This window comes from Metopolophium dirhodum, chromosome 2, assembly GCF_019925205.1.
Source record: "Metopolophium dirhodum isolate CAU chromosome 2, ASM1992520v1, whole genome shotgun sequence".
In the NCBI taxonomy this organism is placed as follows: Eukaryota; Metazoa; Arthropoda; class Insecta; order Hemiptera; family Aphididae; genus Metopolophium; species Metopolophium dirhodum.
Genome location: NC_083561.1, coordinates 28,243,768 through 28,265,246, shown reverse-complemented (window position 1 = coordinate 28,265,246; position 21,479 = coordinate 28,243,768). Strand labels below are relative to the sequence as shown.

The 21,479-nt window shown below is 27.6% G+C and overlaps 1 long non-coding RNA gene across 1 annotated transcript; it reads right to left on the bottom strand.

Moving 5' to 3' along the window:
- Nucleotides 1-825: 825 nt before the first annotated feature.
- On the bottom strand, nucleotides 826-19,928 carry LOC132938213 (uncharacterized). The gene is made up of 4 exons (XR_009663885.1): nucleotides 19,784-19,928; nucleotides 17,229-17,356; nucleotides 2,484-2,643; nucleotides 826-937 (listed from the first exon to the last, which is right to left on the bottom strand). It is a non-coding gene; the product is annotated as an uncharacterized LOC132938213 (long non-coding RNA).
- Between the last annotated feature and the right edge of the window lie 1,551 nt (nucleotides 19,929-21,479).

Sequence of the window (21,479 nt, the reverse complement as noted above, 5' to 3'; positions counted from 1 at the left end):
GTATAAATAGTTCAATCAGAATTATTATTACAAGTTTTATTTATATAATGAGGTTATAGCCTTATAGGTAGATATAGAGAAGACTTAACTAGAGGTAAATAATGATAATTGCAAAATTAATTAAAATACTATATTTATCATATAACAAATGAAAAAGTGAATATTATCCACAGTTTATTAGAACAAGCAAAGTAAATAATAAAAAAATTGCCTATGATACAAATCATGTGATTATATTAAATATTATATTATATTATCGTATTATATTATATAATATTAAAAAAACTTGCAAAATATTAAAATGTAAAATAAACAAAATAAAAGTGTATCATATAACTTTATAACCATAAAAAAATATATGAAACCACATTATATTTAAACAAATATTATAAGTATAAAAATTAAATAGAATGTAATTCACTGGTTATGTAAATGATTATTAATACTATTAAATTATCATAATGTAACAAATGGAAAAGTGAATAACATCTACAATTGATTAAAACAATAGCAAAGTAAATAATAAAAAAATTGCAAGAAATACAAATCTTGTGATTATACAATATTAAAAAAATTTTATACTTAGCATAGTTATTAATATAAAAAAGATTTAACGTTTATGTTATACATTTGTTAAGTAATTAATCTTTCAAATAGGTATAGTGTATATTATGATTGTTATTTATAACGTTTACCTAATACCTATTGTTTTTAAAATTTCATTTAAAATTATAATATCAGTATTAATAAGTATACAGAAATTATTATTAAGAAATTCTGTACACTATAATAATATATTTAGGATTATTATAAAAATTATTTTCCTGCCTTATCTTTAATTTTAAAGGAGTTTGAATAAGAACGTACTTAATAACCTGTTCAATTTCATTAGCTGCGTTATCAGCATTGTCAAATTTTTTGATTGTAAGGACACAATCTAAAAAAGGTGGATAAGTGGATGTCGCTCTGCTGTACAGTAGGTTACAAGTGGGTCACTGTAATGGATGGTGTTAAATTTGAATTCAATGATATAATATCATTGTATAAGAAAAACGATTCTGAGCGAAAACGGTCAGTCAGCCTATGATTTTACCAAGTATATTTGATGATTTTATTGTGAATAAAGTAATTTATGTATAACCTATTTACGTGGAGCCTTGTTTTAAATTTTCAATCCTTAGCCATAAAAGTTAAAAATATATACATTTTTAACCACAAAATAATTAATAAATTATAAATTTGATAAATGTTGTCAAAATTTGAACTTAAAATGCTAATAAAAAAAAATTGTGCCTATGTATTTTTAATATTTATCAACTGCTATTAGAACGATATATCAGGAGCCTTATATTAAATTTTCACGCTTTTTTACCCAACAAATAAAAATTTATTGATATTTATAGAAAAAAAAACTAAAAAAATTGAAAACTGACAATGTCCGTAAACAGCTCAAAAAGAGTCAAAATATTTTCAAAATTGTATGGTGTATAGAAAATGCTAATATAAACCTTCAGTGAAATTTTCAATTATCTACAGTCATTCGTTTTTTAATTACAATAAAATAAGAAAATTGTTACATGAGAAATCGAGTAAATATCAAATGTTGTAAAAATATAAATTTCAGACGCTCATAAAAATTTAATTTAAGTTTCTTCTAGACATTTTTTTTTTTTGATAAAGGTAGACAAACTTATGAGTAATCTTATATTAAATTTTCAAATCTTAGATTTAAAAAGAAAAATTTTTATGAATTCTCATCAAAATAATTTGCTATTTTTCGTGATTTTTCCGTATTTTGTCAAAATATGAACTTTAAATGCTTATAATTAAAAACTGTGACTAAGGATTTTTAATTTTTTTCATCTGCCTTTGAAACAATAATCTAGGAGCCTTCTATTAAATTTTCAAGCTTTTTTAATCAACAGATAAAATTTTATTGATATTTATAGAAAAAAAAACTAAAAAAATTGAAAACTGACAATGGCCGTAAACAGCTCAAAAAGAGTCAAAATATTTTGTAAATTTTATGGTGTATAGAAAATGCTAATATAAACATTCAGTCAAAATTTCATGTCCCTACAGTCATTTGTTTTAGAGTTACACCAAAAACCAAAATCGATTTTCTCGAAAACAGATTTTGCATAAAAATTCCCGTTTTTCCTTAATTTTTCTTTTGTTTTTCACGTCGCTTGTGAAAACTACTGGGAAATTTTTACTTTTGACCACCCAAAGTACAAACTAGATTCACTTTCCTATCAGAAAAGTTACTATTGAAGAAAATCCAAGCACTTTTACTGTCCTAAAAGGTGATGACAGACACAAAAATAAGAAAATAAAATAAAAAAAAAAATAAAAAAAAAAACACACATCATTGTAGAATCAATACATTTATCGCTTCGCTCAGAATCTAAAATTAAAATTCTAAAAATTAATTAATTAATACAAAATCAAAATAACTATATTGTTATTTAAGTTTAACTTACCAAAAATAATTTTATTTAGAAGCAATTTCTCGTCGTTTTTTGTTACCACGACCACTATATATGAAAATTCACATAATATTTCTGGTATAAATAATATAGCCATTATTATTTTTGCCATATTTTTTATTGACTTTCCTCCCACAGATGATAAACGTTTAATCTATGACAATAAAAATATATAACTTATTTAATAACAGTTCATACACGTATGAAATTCAAAAAAAAAATTTGGAAAAAAATTTAGAAAAAACTATTCAAAATATTGAGTTCATTAAAGAATGATTATTCATGGGGCACCAAGTTATCAATTTTCAAGTCAATACAAAAAATTTAACGTTTGAATACACATTACATAGTACAAACTAAAATGCCCAGAAACTTAAACAGAAAAAACTATTCAAAATATTTAGTTCATTAAAGAATTATTCAAAGGGTAACAGACTGTCAATGTTTAAAAAATTTGGCTAGAGTTAAAATCATAAAAAAAAAATGAAGAGAGGTGTTGGCGCCCGCAGGCAAATCAATTTTAGAAAACAAAAAAAAATTTTTCAAAAAAATTTAGAAAAAACTATTCAAAATATTTAATTCATTAAAGAATGATTATTCATGGGGCACCAAGTTATCAATTTTCAAGTCAATACAAAATATTCAACTAGAGTTACAGTACTAAAAAAAAAAAAATTGAAGGGTGGTGTTGGCGCCCGCAGGCAAATCGATTTTAGAAAACAAAAAAAAAATATAGAAAAAACTATTCAAAATATTTAGTTCATTGAAGAATGATTATTCATGGGGCACCAAGTTATCAATTTTCAAGTCAATACAAAATATTCAACTAGAGTTACAGTACTAAAAAAAAAAAAATTGATGGGAGGGGTTGGCGCCCGAAGGCAAATAGAATTTACTGTATGAATCCTCATTACAAATTACAAACTAAAATGCCCAGACTCTTAAACAGAAAAAACTATTTAAAATATTTAGTTCATTATAGAATTCTTCAAAGGGTACCAGATTGACAATGTTTAAATAATTTGGCTAGAGTTGAAAACATAAAAAAAAAATTGAAGGGAGGTTTTGGCGCCCGCAGGCAAATAGATTTTACTGTATGAATACTCATTACAAAGTACAAACTAACATGCCCAGAGTCTTAAACAGAAAAAACTATTCAAAATATTTAGTTCATTAAAGAATGATTATTCATGGGGCACCAAGTTATCAATTTTCAAGTCAATACAAAATAATCAACTAGAGTTACAGTACTAAAAAAAAAAATTGAAGGGAGGGGTTGGCGCCCGCAGGCAAATAGATTTTAGAAAACAAAAAAAAATTTGGAAAAAAATTTAGAAAAAACTATTCAAAATATTAGGTTCATTAAAGAATGATTATTCACGGGGCACCAAGTTATCAATTCTCAAGTCAATACAAAATATTTAACTAGAGTTACAGTACTAAAAAAAAAAAATTGAAGGGAGGGGTTGGCGCCCGCAGGCAAATAGATTTTAGAAAACAAAAAAAAAATTTTGAAAAAAATTTACAGTAGAAATACACACATTACGAAGTTCAAACTAAATTGTCCTAACCAAATCTTAAACAGAAAAAACTATTCAAAATATTGAGTTCATTAAAGAATTATTCAAAGGGTACCAGATTGTCAATGTTTAAAAAATTTGGCTAGAGTTAAAATCATAAAAAAAAAATTGAAGGGAGGTGTTGGCGCCCGCAGGCAAATCGATTTTAGAAAACAAAAAAAAAATTTGCAAAAAAATTTAGAAAAAACTATTCCAAATATTAGGTTCATTAAAGAATGATTATTCATGGGGCACCAAGTTATCAATTCTCAAGTCAATACAAAATATTTAACTAGAGTTACAGTACTTAAAAAAAAAATTGAAGGGAGGGGTTGGCGCCCGCAGGCAAATAGATTTTAGAAAACAAAAAAAAAATTTTGAAAAAAATTTACAGTAGAAATACACACATTACGAAGTTCAAACTAAATTGTCCTAACCAAATCTTAAACAGAAAAAACTATTCAAAATATTGAGTTCATTAAAGAATTATTCAAAGGGTACCAGATTGTCAATGTTTAAAAAATTTGGCTAGAGTTAAAATCATAAAAAAAAAATTGAAGGGAGGTGTTGGCGCCCGCAGGCAAATCGATTTTAGAAAACAAAAAAAAAAATTGCAAAAAAATTTAACTAGGAATACACATTACAAAGTACAAACTAAAATGGCCAGAATCTTAAACAGAAAAACTATTCAAAATATTTAGTTCATTAAAGAATGATTCAAAGGGTAACAGACTGTCAATGTTTAAAAAATTTGGCTAGAGTTAAAATCATAAAAAAAAAATTGAAGGGAGGTGTTGGCGCCCGCAGGCAAATCGATTTTAGAAAACAAAAAAAAAATTTGCAAAAAAATTTAGAAAAAACTATTCCAAATATTAGGTTCATTAAAGAATGATTATTCATGGGGCATCAAGTTATCAATTCTCAAGTCAATACAAAATATTTAACTAGAGTTACAGTACTAAAAAAAAAAATTGAAGGGAGGGGTTGGCGCCCGCAGGCAAATAGATTTTAGAAAACAAAAAAAAAATTTTGAAAAAAATTTACAGTAGAAATACACACATTACGAAGTTCGAACTAAATTGTCCTAACCAAATCTTAAACAGAAAAAACTATTCAAAATATTGAGTTCATTAAAGAATTATTCAAAGGGTACCAGATTGTCAATGTTTAAAAAATTTGGCTAGAGTTAAAATCATAAAAAAAAAAATTGAAGGGAGGTGTTGGCGCCCGCAGGCAAATAGAATTTACTGTATGAATCCTCATTACAAATTACAAACTAAAATGCCCAGACTCTTAAACAGAAAAAACTATTTAAAATATTTAGTTCATTATAGAATTCTTCAAAGGGTACCAGATTGACAATGTTTAAATAATTTGGCTAGAGTTGAAAACATAAAAAAAAAATTGAAGGGAGGTTTTGGCGCCCGCAGGCAAATAGATTTTACTGTATGAATACTCATTACAAAGTACAAACTAACATGCCCAGAATCTTAAACAGAAAAAACTATTCAAAATATTTAGTTCATTAAAGAATGATTATTCATGGGGCACCAAGTTATCAATTTTCAAGTCAATACAAAATAATCAACTAGAGTTACAGTACTAAAAAAAAAAAATTGAAGGGAGGGGTTGGCGCCCGCAGGCAAATAGATTTTAGAAAACAAAAAAAAAATTTGGAAAAAAATTTAGAAAAAACTATTCAAAATATTAGGTTCATTAAAGAATGATTATTCACGGGGCACCAAGTTATCAATTCTCAAGTCAATACAAAATATTTAATTAGAGTTACAGTACTAAAAAAAAAAAATTGAAGGGAGGGGTCGGCGCCCGCAGGCAAATAGATTTTAGAAAACAAAAAAAAAATTTTGAAAAAAATTTACAGTAGAAATACACACATTACGAAGTTCAAACTAAATTGTCCTAACCAAATCTTAAACAGAAAAAAACTATTCAAAATATTGAGTTCATTAAAGAATTATTCAAAGTGTACCAGATTGTCAATGTTTAAAAAATTTGGCTAGAGTTAAAATCATAAAAAAAAAATTGAAGGGAGGTGTTGGCGCCCGCAGGCAAATCGATTTTAGAAAACAAAAAAAAAATTTGCAAAAAAATTTAGAAAAAACTATTCCAAATATTAGGTTCATTAAAGAATGATTATTCATGGGGCACCAAGTTATCAATTCTCAAGTCAATACAAAATATTTAACTAGAGTTACAGTACTAAAAAAAAAAATTGAAGGGAGGGGTTGGCGCCCGCAGGCAAATAGATTTTAGAAAACAAAAAAAAAATTTTGAAAAAAATTTACAGTAGAAATACACACATTACGAAGTTCAAACTAAATTGTCCTAACCAAATCTTAAACAGAAAAAACTATTCAAAATATTGAGTTCATTAAAGAATTATTCAAAGGGTACCAGATTGTCAATGTTTAAAAAATTTGGCTAGAGTTAAAATCATAAAAAAAAAATTGAAGGGAGGTGTTGGCGCCCGCAGGCAAATCGATTTTAGAAAACAAAAAAAAAAATTGCAAAAAAATTTAACTAGGAATACACATTACAAAGTACAAACTAAAATGGCCAGAATCTTAAACAGAAAAACTATTCAAAATATTTAGTTCATTAAAGAATGATTCAAAGGGTAACAGACTGTCAATGTTTAAAAAATTTGGCTAGAGTTAAAATCATAAAAAAAAAATTGAAGGGAGGTGTTGGCGCCCGCAGGCAAATCGATTTTAGAAAACAAAAAAAAAATTTGCAAAAAAATTTAGAAAAAACTATTCCAAATATTAGGTTCATTAAAGAATGATTATTCATGGGGCATCAAGTTATCAATTCTCAAGTCAATACAAAATATTTAACTAGAGTTACAGTACTAAAAAAAAAAATTGAAGGGAGGGGTTGGCGCCCGCAGGCAAATAGATTTTAGAAAACAAAAAAAAAATTTTGAAAAAAATTTACAGTAGAAATACACACATTACGAAGTTCGAACTAAATTGTCCTAACCAAATCTTAAACAGAAAAAACTATTCAAAATATTGAGTTCATTAAAGAATTATTCAAAGGGTACCAGATTGTCAATGTTTAAAAAATTTGGCTAGAGTTAAAATCATAAAAAAAAAAATTGAAGGGAGGTGTTGGCGCCCGCAGGCAAATAGAATTTACTGTATGAATCCTCATTACAAATTACAAACTAAAATGCCCAGACTCTTAAACAGAAAAAACTATTTAAAATATTTAGTTCATTATAGAATTCTTCAAAGGGTACCAGATTGACAATGTTTAAATAATTTGGCTAGAGTTGAAAACATAAAAAAAAAATTGAAGGGAGGTTTTGGCGCCCGCAGGCAAATAGATTTTACTGTATGAATACTCATTACAAAGTACAAACTAACATGCCCAGAATCTTAAACAGAAAAAACTATTCAAAATATTTAGTTCATTAAAGAATGATTATTCATGGGGCACCAAGTTATCAATTTTCAAGTCAATACAAAATAATCAACTAGAGTTACAGTACTAAAAAAAAAAAATTGAAGGGAGGGGTTGGCGCCCGCAGGCAAATAGATTTTAGAAAACAAAAAAAAAATTTGGAAAAAAATTTAGAAAAAACTATTCAAAATATTAGGTTCATTAAAGAATGATTATTCACGGGGCACCAAGTTATCAATTCTCAAGTCAATACAAAATATTTAATTAGAGTTACAGTACTAAAAAAAAAAAATTGAAGGGAGGGGTCGGCGCCCGCAGGCAAATAGATTTTAGAAAACAAAAAAAAAATTTTGAAAAAAATTTACAGTAGAAATACACACATTACGAAGTTCAAACTAAATTGTCCTAACCAAATCTTAAACAGAAAAAAACTATTCAAAATATTGAGTTCATTAAAGAATTATTCAAAGTGTACCAGATTGTCAATGTTTAAAAAATTTGGCTAGAGTTAAAATCATAAAAAAAAAATTGAAGGGAGGTGTTGGCGCCCGCAGGCAAATCGATTTTAGAAAACAAAAAAAAAATTTGCAAAAAAATTTAGAAAAAACTATTCCAAATATTAGGTTCATTAAAGAATGATTATTCATGGGGCACCAAGTTATCAATTCTCAAGTCAATACAAAATATTTAACTAGAGTTACAGTACTAAAAAAAAAAATTGAAGGGAGGGGTTGGCGCCCGCAGGCAAATAGATTTTAGAAAACAAAAAAAAAATTTTGAAAAAAATTTACAGTAGAAATACACACATTACGAAGTTCAAACTAAATTGTCCTAACCAAATCTTAAACAGAAAAAACTATTCAAAATATTGAGTTCATTAAAGAATTATTCAAAGGGTACCAGATTGTCAATGTTTAAAAAATTTGGCTAGAGTTAAAATCATAAAAAAAAAAATTGAAGGGAGGGGTTGGCGCCCGCAGGCAAATAGAATTTACTGTATGAATCCTCATTACAAATTACAAACTAAAATGCCCAGACTCTTAAACAGAAAAAACTATTTAAAATATTTAGTTCATTATAGAATTCTTCAAAGGGTACCAGATAGACAATGTTTAAATAATTTGGCTAGAGTTGAAAACATAAAAAAAAAATTGAAGGGAGGTTTTGGCGCCCGCAGGCTAATAGATTTTACTGTATGAATACTCATTACAAAGTACAAACTAACATGCCCAGAATCTTAAACAGAAAAAACTATTCAAAATATTTAGTTCATTAAAGAATGATTATTCATAGGGCACCAAGTTATCAATTTTCAAGTTAATACAAAATATTCAACTAGAGTTACATTACTAAAAAAAAAAATTGAAGGGAGGTGTTGGCGCCCGCAGGCAAATCGATTTTAGAAAACAAAAAAAAAATTTGCAAAAAAATTTAACTAGGAATACACATTACAAAGTACAAACTAAAATGGCCAGAATCTTAAACAGAAAAACTATTCAAAATATTTAGTTCATTAAAGAATGATTATTCATAGGGCACCAAGTTATCAATTTTCAAGTTAATACAAAATATTCAACTAGAGTTACATTACTAAAAAAAAAAATTGAAGGGAGGGGTTGGCGCCCGCAGGCAAATAGATTTTAGAAAACAAAAAAAAAATTTTGAAAAAAATTTACAGTTGAAATACACACATTACGAAGTTCAAACTAAATTGTCCTAACCAAATCTTAAACAGAAAAAACTATTCAAAATATTGAGTTCATTAAAGAATTATTCAAAGGGTACCAGATTGTCAATAATTAAAAAATTTGGCTAGAGTTAAAATCATAAAAAAAAAATTGAAGGGAGGTGTTGGCGCCCGCAGGCAAATCGATTTTAGAAAACAAAAAAAAAATTTGCAAAAAAATTTAGAAAAAACTATTCCAAATATTAGGTTCATTAAAAAATGATTATTCATGGGGCACCAAGTTATCAATTCTCAAGTCAATACAAAATATTTAACTAGAGTTACAGTACTAAAAAAAAAAAATTGAAGAGAGGGGTTGGCACCCGCAGGCAAATAGATTTTAGAAAACAAAAAAAAAATTTGGAAAAAAATTTACAGTAGAAACACACATTACGAAATTCAAACTAAATTGTCCTAACCAAATCTTAAACAGAAAAAACTATTCAAAATATTTAGTTCATTAAAGAATTATTCAAAGGGTACCAGATTGTCAATGTTTAAAAAATTTGGCTAGAGTTAAAATCATAAAAAAAAAATTGAAGGGAGGTGTTGGCGCCCGCAGGCAAATCAATTCTAGAAAACAGAAAAAAAATTTGGAAAAAATTTGACTGTAGGAACACGCTTTAGGAGTACATGGGTACTCAGCGTACTCCCAGGTATAGCCGGTTAATCTTGAAAAATATTTATACAAAAAAAATCTACTAAGAGTTCAATGAATTGAATAAAAAATTGTTTGAGAAATCTGTGTGAAATAACACTTAAACAAAAGAATACACTGGAAGCTAAATACTGCAATACATATTAACTACAATCCAAAAACTAGTTATTGTTTACATTATAATAATACGAACAGTTATTATGATCAGAGGTGTATCACCGTAATATATGTATTAGAAAATGTATAAAAACGAATGTAATTTATAAAGGATGCAAAAAAATTAATTCAGAAAAAGGTCCTGCACGAACTCTATTATGTGATTGTAATTTATGAAGGACACAAAATAATGTTTAATTTAAAATAATATTGTGTTTGGCTGGCCTGGATATCTGTTTTAGTCTTTGTAAATATGTGCGGAAAAAAATTAGATATAGTACAATGTAAAAAAATGTGGAAAGAAAACCCTGAGAATTCTTTGACAGTAGGATAATAAAACACAAAACTATATATTAAATTAAAACTATTGATTTTATACATTTTCTATTTACAAAAGCTCATAAGTATTGAAAACCTTCTAAAATCCTAAAAAAATTATATTTTGTGGGCAAATCGATTTTAGAAAACAAAAAATATTTTCAAAAAAATTTAGAAAAAACTATTCAAAATATTTAGTTTAATAAAGAAGGATTTTTCATAGAGCACCAGGTTGCCAATGTTTAAAAAATGTTACAATTTCATTACTTAAAGATAAACTCATAAAAAAAAATTGAAAAGAAGATGTGGTTGCCAGTAGACAAATGCATTTTAGAAAGCAAAAAAAAATTTAAAAAAAATATTATTGTAGGAATACACATTACAAAGTCTATACAAAAAATTCAACTAGTCACATAACAAAAAAAAATTGAAAGAGGGTGTTGGTGCCCGCAGGCAAAAGCATTTTAGAAAACGAAAAAAAAAATTGAAATTAAAAACTTCAAACTAAAATGTCCAGAATCATAAACAGAAAAAAACCATTCAAAATATTTAGTTCATTGATGATGGATTATTATTCAAAGTGCACCAGGTTATCAATGTTCAAAAAGTATATACAAAAAATTCAACTAGAGATACATAACAAAAATAAAAATTGAAAGAGGGTGTTGGCGCCCGCAGGCAAATGCGTTTTAGAAAACAAAAAAAAAATTTTTTTTAAATATTATTGTAGGAATACATATTACAAAGTCTATTCAAAAAATTCAACTAGTCACATGACTAAAAAAAAAAATTGAAGGAGGGTGTTGGCACCCGCAGGCAAAAGCATTTTAGAAAACAAAAAAAAATTTAAAAAAAAATATTATTGTAGGAATACACATTACAAAGCCTATACAAAAAATTCAACTAGTCACATAACTAAAAAAAAATTGAAGTAGGGTGTTTGCGCCCGCAGGCAAAAGCGGTTTAGAAAACAAAAAAAAATTTTAAAAAAAATATTATTGTAGGAATACATATTACAAAGTCTATACAAAAAATTCAACTAGTCACATAACAAAAAAAAAAATTGAAGGTGGGTGTAGGCGCCCGCAGGCAAAAGCATTTTAGAAAACAAAAAAAAAATTTGGAAAAAAATTTAGAAAAAACTATTCAAAATATTAAGTTCATTAAAGAATGATTATTCATGGGGCACCAAGTTATCAATTTTCAAGTCAATACAAAAAATTTAACGTATGAATACACATTACATAGTACAAACTAAAATGCCCAGAATCTTAAACAGAAAAAACTATTCAAAATATTTAGTTCATTAAAGAATTACTCAAAGGGTACCAGATTTTCAATGTTTAAAAAATTTGGCTAGAGTTAAAATCATAAAAAAAAAATTGAAGGGAGGTGTTGGCGCCCGCAGGCAAATCAATTTTGGAAAACAAAAAATAAATTTGAAAAAAATTTAGAAAAAACTATTCAAAATATTTAGTTCATTAAAGAATGATTATTCATGGGGCACCAAGTTATCAATTTTCAAGTCAACACAAAATATTCAACTAGAGTTACAGTACTAAAAAAAAAATTGAAGGGAGGTGTTGGCGCCCGCAAGCAAAACGATTTTAGAAAACAAAATTAAATTTGGAAAAAAAATTATATAAAACTATTCAAAATATTTAGTTCATTAAAGAATTATTATTCATGGGGCACCATGTTATCAATTTTCAAGTCAATACAAAATATTCAACTAGAGTTACAGCACTAAAAAAAAAATTCAATTCAAATTCAAATTAATCTTGAAAAATTTTTATACAAAAAAAATCTACTAGAGTTCAATGAATTGAATAAAAAATTGTTTGAGAAATCTGTGTGAAATAACACTTAAACAAAAGAATACACTGGAAGCTAAATACTGCAATACATATTAACTACAATCCAAAAACTAGTTATTGTTTACATTATAATAATACGAACAGTTATTATGATCAGAGGTGTATCACTGTAATATATGTATTAGAAAATGTATAAAAACGAATGTAATTTATTTATAAAGGATGCAAAAAAATTAATCAGAAAAAGGTCCTGCACGGACTCTATTATGTGATTGTAATTTATGAAGGACATAAAATAATGTTTAATTTAAAATAATATTGTGTTTGGCTGGGTCTACAGTCAATATTAAATAACAAACTCATAAGTATTGAAAACCTTATAAAATCCTAAAAAAATTATATTTTGTTATATTTTAAAATACATTTTATAATTTGTTGTGTTAAAAAAATCATTATTGAATGTTGGCTGTATTTAAGTTTTTAATAACTATACTGGTACAACTCTAGCTGACAGTCTTTAAGACCGTGTTAAAAACTATAATAATTAGTTAACGTCTAATTTACTGTCCTATCCTAACCTAACCTAACATAACCAAATTAATAATATTTAAATATTTTCTTTCATTGTTATGTTTACAATATCGAATACCTTTATAGTTAGTAGGAAAAGATCATCGCAAAGCTCTCGACTAGTGATTGTAGTCGTCTATCATCACCATAGCTTCAACTAATCTTAGGTTTACCAATCTAGCTTCTTATGACTAATTACATTAGGACTCTTTGAATAAAAAGTTCCTGAGTTGCAGGTTGCCGAACTTATAAGTGATTGACTATCAAGTTGATCCTTAGATTGTTGACACCTTAGTTCCCCTCGAAGACCGCTGGTAAGACTATTATGTCCTATCCATTATGTTATATCTATATTATCTATGATGGAGCCATACCCAGCTCACTCGTGTAAACAATTTGAAGCACATAAAAGCGATTAACGCGTCTCTATTAATGATAATATGAAATCCCAGACCTGTCCCCCATACTCTGATATTAAGAGCCCAGCCCACCTTCATATTCTCTATGCAAAAAGTAAATTTAAGACAAATTTGTAAATCAATGCACAGTCTCTCTATTGTACTAATATTTGTGATTTCATTAATTTTCAGTATTTTGTATAATTAGATTGGGAAAACATAAGACAATATCATTTACAAGACTGTGACTAACACAATCATACTTTGATAAAAGTATATGATATAAGTACCTTCTATATTTGAATTCTTCGTTTTTTTCCCGGTACTTTATTGGTGGACGGCACTTTAACAACGGTCCCTCGATCTACTAAGGCAACCTTGAGGCATTTCCTTTTAGGAAATTAATTAAATTCTCAAACATAACTCTTAATTCAAGAGTTTGTAACTAATATAATATATGTTATGATATTTATGGACGACACTTGCACCATGGCCCCTCGATATAGTAATGTGGCGACCCGGCACATCTCTTTTAGATAAATGATTAAATACTTAATCAAGTCTTCCAATTTACTAAACTATGTTTTGTAGATAATTTGAAGAAAAATTTAAAATTGAAGAGAGACTGTGTGAATTAACAAAATTTGTGGTATGAAATGTTTATTTGAACACCTGTTATAATGTATTATATTGAACTTAAGTTAATTTTTTATAATGTACTATAGTAAACATTTGAACGTTAATTACAATATACGTATATTATACATATATTTCAAGTATGATTTTTTTTAGTTTTTTTTTTTGATAGTTACCTACTTACTACAATTTATTTTATTACAGTTGGCTTTTATGATTTGTTTGAACTCTTAGTACGTATTTTTTTGGGGAGATCCCTATTATTACAACACCGTTACCAATATGCGTTTTTTTCTGGTTAGTTAATATAATTACATGTTTTCATGATTTCTTCGTATTTATGCTTATTTTCTTAAAATGTTTTTATATTTTCGGTTCATCCGTTACCTACCTACCAAGTGTGTAAATAAAGAATTTTTTTTGTAAACCAATTTGAATTATTATTTATTAATTTAAAAAAATTTTAATAAAAACGTTTTCATTCAGTATTTTTTTGAATATTTTATTATTTTTAATATTTTTGAATATTTCAGTGCATATATTTGCCTGTTTTTAGTGCATACATGCAGGCAAATATTTAACACTTAAGAGGATGTCAGATTTTTAGCGCACCATTTATTTCTCTCTCCGACCCACGCACAATCATTTTAGTGTTTTCTTAATCGTACATTTGGTATGCTACGCGTGGGTCAAAGATGGAAAACAAATAGTGCGCTGACATCCCCACCAGCAACACGAGTGAGCTGGGTATGGCTCCATCATAGATAATAGAGATATGGATAGGACATAATATCAGCGGTCTTCGTCCTTCGAGGGGAACAATTGAGGCCAAATAAAGTATACTCATATCGAGTATCGACTATCAATATAAAGGAGCCTCAATTGCCTTCCCCTCCGGGAACGCGGCCTCAAATGTATTTAACATAGGCGTGGACTATCCATGGTGTCAACAATTAGAGGATCAACTTGATAATCAAACACTTAAGTTCGGCAACCTCAGGATCTTTTTATTCAAAGTGTCCTAATGAGTCATAAGAAGGTTAGTTAGGTAAACCTATGGTTAGTTGCAAGCTAGTGGTCTTTGCAATTCAAGATCTTATCCTACGTATTCGGCATTGTTAACATAACTATAGTTATATTCTACCTTTACACTTTTTCTTCCCCCGTCTCTCACAGCTATATACAGGTTCAGCCACTCTCATTCCACACCTCCATATGATCGGTATTCTGTCTATCCATCTCTTCTTCAGTCTTCTCGCCCCTCATTTCCCACCTAAATTAACTAACTTCTATAGCCACTCTCACTATCTCTTATCATACAGTGGCCGAACCACCTAAACCTATTCTCTCTTGTTTTCACTACAATATGTACACTAACCTACACTACCCTTAATTATTTAATTTCTTATTCTATCCTCTTTTGTACCTTAACACCTTACTTATTATTCTCGTATCTGCTACCCTCACTCCACTTACCTACCCTAACCTTACATTTATTTTTCATCTTTCCCTTTCATACACCAAACATTCTGAAATCCTGTTGACCCATTTCCTTATCTTCGCCATATTACACACTACCTAATTCCTATTCACCCAGTCTCTAGTTACCTACAAGTCATCGTACTTGATTATCGGTGAAAATATTTAAATATCATTGAGCGAATTCCCTACTCGAAAGAATTGCTTAAAAAAATATCATACCTCACCAATTTTCTAATTTTGAACACGACTTTATTGATAGCCCGAATAGTGTTATACCAGTATGTTACAATACAAATATTGAAAATTTTCGGGCAATACATCCCCTGATCAATTAACTATAATAAAAAAAAAACCTACTGAGAAATATGAAAATACATACCCCGTGACGGAATCGAAATCTGCTACGAAACTTAGTCTTCAAAACACTGAAACGTTCACACATTTCAATCTGCTTATGATATATTATTCCCAGTTTGAAAATGTTCACTGACGAATACCATTTCTGAAATAACACGCATCTTATGCAGTAAAATGTTCTACAATATTCTAATGACCTAGTTACAGTCTACAGATATTATATAAACCTACCAATAAATACCTAATATTAATTTGTATTACACAGAGTTTGTATTTTTAAATGTTGTATTCAAGGATTTATTAGTTTTATTTTTATACCTAACAAAAATTACATTTATTCACAGGTCAGTTATCAACTAAAACTCGACTACGAGTAAGACAGCGTTTGGATTGTTTGGACTGGCGTATAATTTATTATTATTATACATTGCGCCTTTGGTAGGCAGTAGTAAACGTATATGCTTCTACGTTACTTAGTTAACAGAATTTCCGCGACAATAAATATTTAATTCAAGTCTAAGAAGTAAATGTAAGACCAAAATAATATAAAAACAAACTTATGCATAAACATCGACTCTTCCAGTGAACCTAGCTGTACTGCAGCACACGCTGTCGTCGAAGAAACAGCTATCTTCATCCGTCTACATATCGCTCCATCTCCATCTCTTTCTACATCTCGCTAATTGAAACTTATCTAGTATACAATACTAGTACCTTTATGATCTGTGATATATTCTGGTGTTCGATGAAAAAGATTGAAATAAGATAAAAATACATATTTTTTTGGTTTTGAATATGAAAGCTGTGAGATGATCGATATGAATTTTGTGAGAATTCTAGAGGTACTAGAAAACTGAGACGAGTGTGTTGAATGAAATAAATTAAAAAATTGATTAACACAACAATCGGTTAAAAATTAATTTAATTCAAATAATGAGATAACCTTATTAGATCATTTAAATTGTCCAGAACAAGCCCCCAGTTGTTGGTCGCATGCCAATTTTAACCATATACTAGACCACAAGTTTATAGACATTCTATAATGTATTCTCCTGCCGGTGACACTGTTGGGGAAAATATAATTTTAGTAATTAAATTACGATACGAATTATAAATTACGTAGGTACTTGTCCAATACTTGACTACCAGAATTAAAATTAAAGAATGTGATATACCTAGGTAACCTATCGATAGATTCTAAAACAGAAACTTAACCTAGGCACAAATAATATCACAATATCAAATAGTGAAATGTGAAAATTTGAAGAAAATTTCCTATAGGTATATCCTGTAAAACCCCCAAAATAAAACGTACGTTTGAGGTGTTCTCTATAGGTATGATCTGCTATGTACTTACAAATCATATTAAATAACATTAATCATTATGTATTTTCTTATTTTATTAGGTAGGTATAAAAACCTACCTTCCTACTTATAAAAGTATTGCCTGATCATTGATTTCAAATTTTAAAAAGGTGGATAAGTGGATGTCACTCTGCTGTACGGTAGGTTACAAGTGGGTCACTGTAATGGATGGTGTTAAATTTGAATTCAATGATATAATATCATTGTATAAGAAAAACGATTCTGAGCGAAAACGGTCAGTCACACAGAGTAGGAGGACAAAACTTACGTAATTATTTATTCTTCCGGCGAAACGCGTTCCCTTCGAGTGTATAATAATGTCTAGTGTCAGAGCTGTGCATCTCCGCCAAGGAAAATGCAGCGCGCGTCTTCATATCTCCGATCCAAAAGTTCAGTCTGGAAGTATTGAGATTAATGACATTTATAAAAATAGGCACCTAGTTTAATAACCAGAATGGAACGAAATATGTGAGTACGTATTGGAATCGCTGTTCGTCTCAGACGATTGTCATTTGCCATAGATTATTTATAATTATAACCTCACCGTTCTAATCATAGAAAATATATATATGGTCCTAACCGATGGATGATGGATATTTTTACATTATCTTCAAAAAAACATTTATTTGTTTCTACTAGACGCAAATGCGGTAAATTGAATTCAACTTTATAATATAGATAACGGTTTTTTTTACTTGGTAACCATTCATTTATTACTTGGTTTATTAAAAAATTCTAATTGATATAAAATAGTAATTGAATAAAAATAGTTTTATTGATCCCAATATTTAAAAATAATGTTTCGAATAAAATAATAAAAAAAATTTAAGAAATACCTATTAATTAATATGTATTACCTAAATAACAAAATAACTAAATAAATTCGTAGCTTAATAAAATGTCCAGAAAAATTAAAAGTCCAATTTAAACGAATATAAAATATAATTTAGATAGGTGTATAGGTAGTGAATAAGTTATATTTTGAGTTTCATTATAGGACATCAGTCAATCAGATGCTATTTAATATTTTAAAATAAAAAACTTCGACAGTAATTCCATATTGGCAAGTGTTGTTTCCTATAACTGAAGACCGAAGTTATAGTATCGAGCATAATCGGTACGTAAAAAAATATAAATATAATTTAAAAAAATTACCTTTATTTAATTGTATTTAATTTTTTTTTAATAAGTTTTTATAATATTGACTTCAACCCATATAAATGTTCTAATTTCATTTTTCAATTCGTTGATAATATATGAAACGAATTCTTTGCTTGGAAAGCAATGTTTAGAAAATTCAGAAAATGCAGTTTATATTTAAATCCGTGGCCTAATTATAAATAATAATTTCTGATGCATTGATGCTGAAGAGTGAGAGAGGTGCACTATCAGCCGAACCGAAATCTAACATCTTAAACACTTAATATAAACAATTTTTCACACACGCGTCATGGTATGAAAATAAAAAATATTTATAATTAATATTTATACCGATTTTCTACCGATTTATCCCGATCTTCTATATTAATAATAATTATAAATATATAGCAATAACAAATCATTTTTGAGTAGCGGCCAACCGGGAAAGTTCCCAGTATTCCGCCGGCCCAGTCCGCTCCTGGTTCATATTGTAACCGAAAAATCTAAATAATCTATTATAAACACAGTTACTTTTTACAGATATTATAAGTTAAAATTTGGACGAAATTACATATTAAAACCAAAAATAACGATTTTAGTTATTTTGTTGTAATTTAAAAATAGTAAGTATACGCGGATTTATGAAACTTTTAGAGTATATTATTACAATTTATAGACACGATGACACTTTCAAATGTTATTATTTGGGCAAAAATGACTTTAACCTACTATTGTAGGTGCTAATGTCTAATAGTAAAATAAATTACTTTAATCTCAATATTATTTATTAGTTAACGATGTCTTAGCTCAAAATCGTTTTTCGTTTGTTCGTTTTGTATTTTAATAATTTATACATAGATATATTATTATTACTAATAATTATAGTAGGTGTGTTTGTTTTATTTCATTAATTAATTTAATACTATACCAATAAATTATATATTAATTAATAATTTTTGAAACATTGTGTTCGAAAAAATAAAAATAAATGTGATTTTAATTAGTCTTGTAATGTACCTACCTATATGTAAAAAATAAATAAATATAATAATAACTATTGAACTTTTAGGGACATAATAGGTAACACATTCGTGTATGTAGTATTACACTATTTATATAGGTATATTTATATACCTATACAAGTATATGAGTAGGTATGTTATTCATAAGTGCGCACACGTCAGGTTAAGCAGTTGACCATTCCGTGAATATTACTTTTATGTGTGCATGGTTATACGGCCCTAATCCCTATGATATAGAATATAGATATTAGGTGAACAATAGAAGTTAAGTATGTGACACTAAATTAATAGTTACCTATAACTTATAATAACGTTTATTTGGAAAAAAAAATTACCAGTTATTAATTAAAATTGTATCTTATGACTATTATCAGTTATAAGCTATAACATATATTTCTATAAATTAAACCAGAACATATATATATATTTATATATATTGAGTACCCTATAAAGGTATGCACCTATTAATTATAATTATTCTACGAACAGGGACTGGAAAAACGACGACGACGTTTATATCTCGCGTATTTTATACATTTCTAGTCCGGAACTAAAATATGCGCCTACAACACTTGGATAGCACATTTTTCGTAACATTAAATATTTGTTTTAAGTCTTAAAAGTAAATTTAAGCCCCAAAAGAATATAAAAACAAACTTACTTTAATTATCGACTCCTTCGGCGGAATCCGTGACGTGTGTGAATTGCGACGCCCATGAGGAAACGCTCCAGAATACAGCCAGAACTTAGAATATCTTCTTTGCTTATTGAAATTTTAGAATTTTTAGTCGAATGTGTCTTCTGCAACGACTCTGAGATTTGCCATAGATAAATAAATAAATGATAGATAATATTATACTAGGTACCTACATCAATATGATGAATCCACGGATATAATATAATGCAACTTTTTGTATCAAAGAGTTCTGTGTTAAGGAACAATTTGTTCATTGAAATTTGATATGACAATAAACCAAAATAGTTTATAATTTTGATTATAATAATATGATATGGGTATTATTTAAATTATTATTTTCGTTTATCAATTTAATTATTGATTAAGGTGGTGAATAGATATCAGAAGCACAATAATATTTTTTTAAGAGCATATTGTATTTTATGAATTATTAAATAAAAATGTGATTACTGGATTTTAGAGGTACAGTAAATTCATCAAATACTATAATACCAACTAGATTTCTAAAACTCCGAGTCCATAATTCTAGATTCTGAGCGGATCGATGACTGTATTAATTTTACAATGATGTGTTCTTTATTTTTTAATATTTTTAATTATTTTTTCTTGGTGGTATGTGTAAACGATAAGTATTCGTAATAAAGATTCAATTTTCATATATAATATTATTTTATAGGCACTCAGTATATGTAATCATATGTTTATTTTTAGTTTAGTTTAGTTGTAGGTATTTAGTAAATAATAATAGGTATACGAAATTGTTTTTTCGAATAGCAATTTATTGTTTGTATTAGTACCTACACCATAATAGGGAACTAAAATTTTGTAAATGATGTACAAATGTATTTTTGGTGTTTTAAGGCTGCTGTAAGATCAATTTATGAGAATCCTTGCATTAAATTGTTAGGATTATTTGATATTATTTGATATGAATAATTATTTTATTACATATAGGTAAGTCGATCAGAAACCATATTTACACTGAATGTTAATAGTAAAAAGCTATTAAAATATCTATTATTTGTATTTATTTGTTAATAATAATTAAGACTTAAATATTAGCAGTAATCTTGTTCCTTTCACAAAATGTTTTTTAATTATTTTTAATTTAATTTACATTTATTTTATACGTTTGGCATTTATCCCAAAGTTATCTCTGAATAATAATTCAATGATTCAATTTAATAGTTACATTATAATATGGATTATAAAAACTACAGTTTCCTGCTTCTACTACAACATTGTTTTATGTTTTTAATTTTTTAAATTCAGTCTGCACCTTGTGTCGGTGATTTTACACGTAATATAATAAAATTGATACTAGTGATGAGTAGGTACCTGATTGTTTAATCAAATTATTTACACGATTTCAATAAAAAAATATCTATGAAGTATAAACATCCGCATTTCTATTAACTATAAATTCATAATTGTATGAGCTATACATGTTACATATATTTTTCGAAAAAATTATTTAAAAAAACAAGAATAATTCCTATTTTACGCCTAATTTAAGTCTAAAAAGTAAATGTAAAATAGTAGGTAATAATATGAAAACAAACTTACTCGTAAACATCTACTCTTCCGGTGAAACGTAGCTAGAGTGCCGCCATCGCCGAAGAAACAGCCATCTTCATCCATCTCCATCTAATCATCTCAC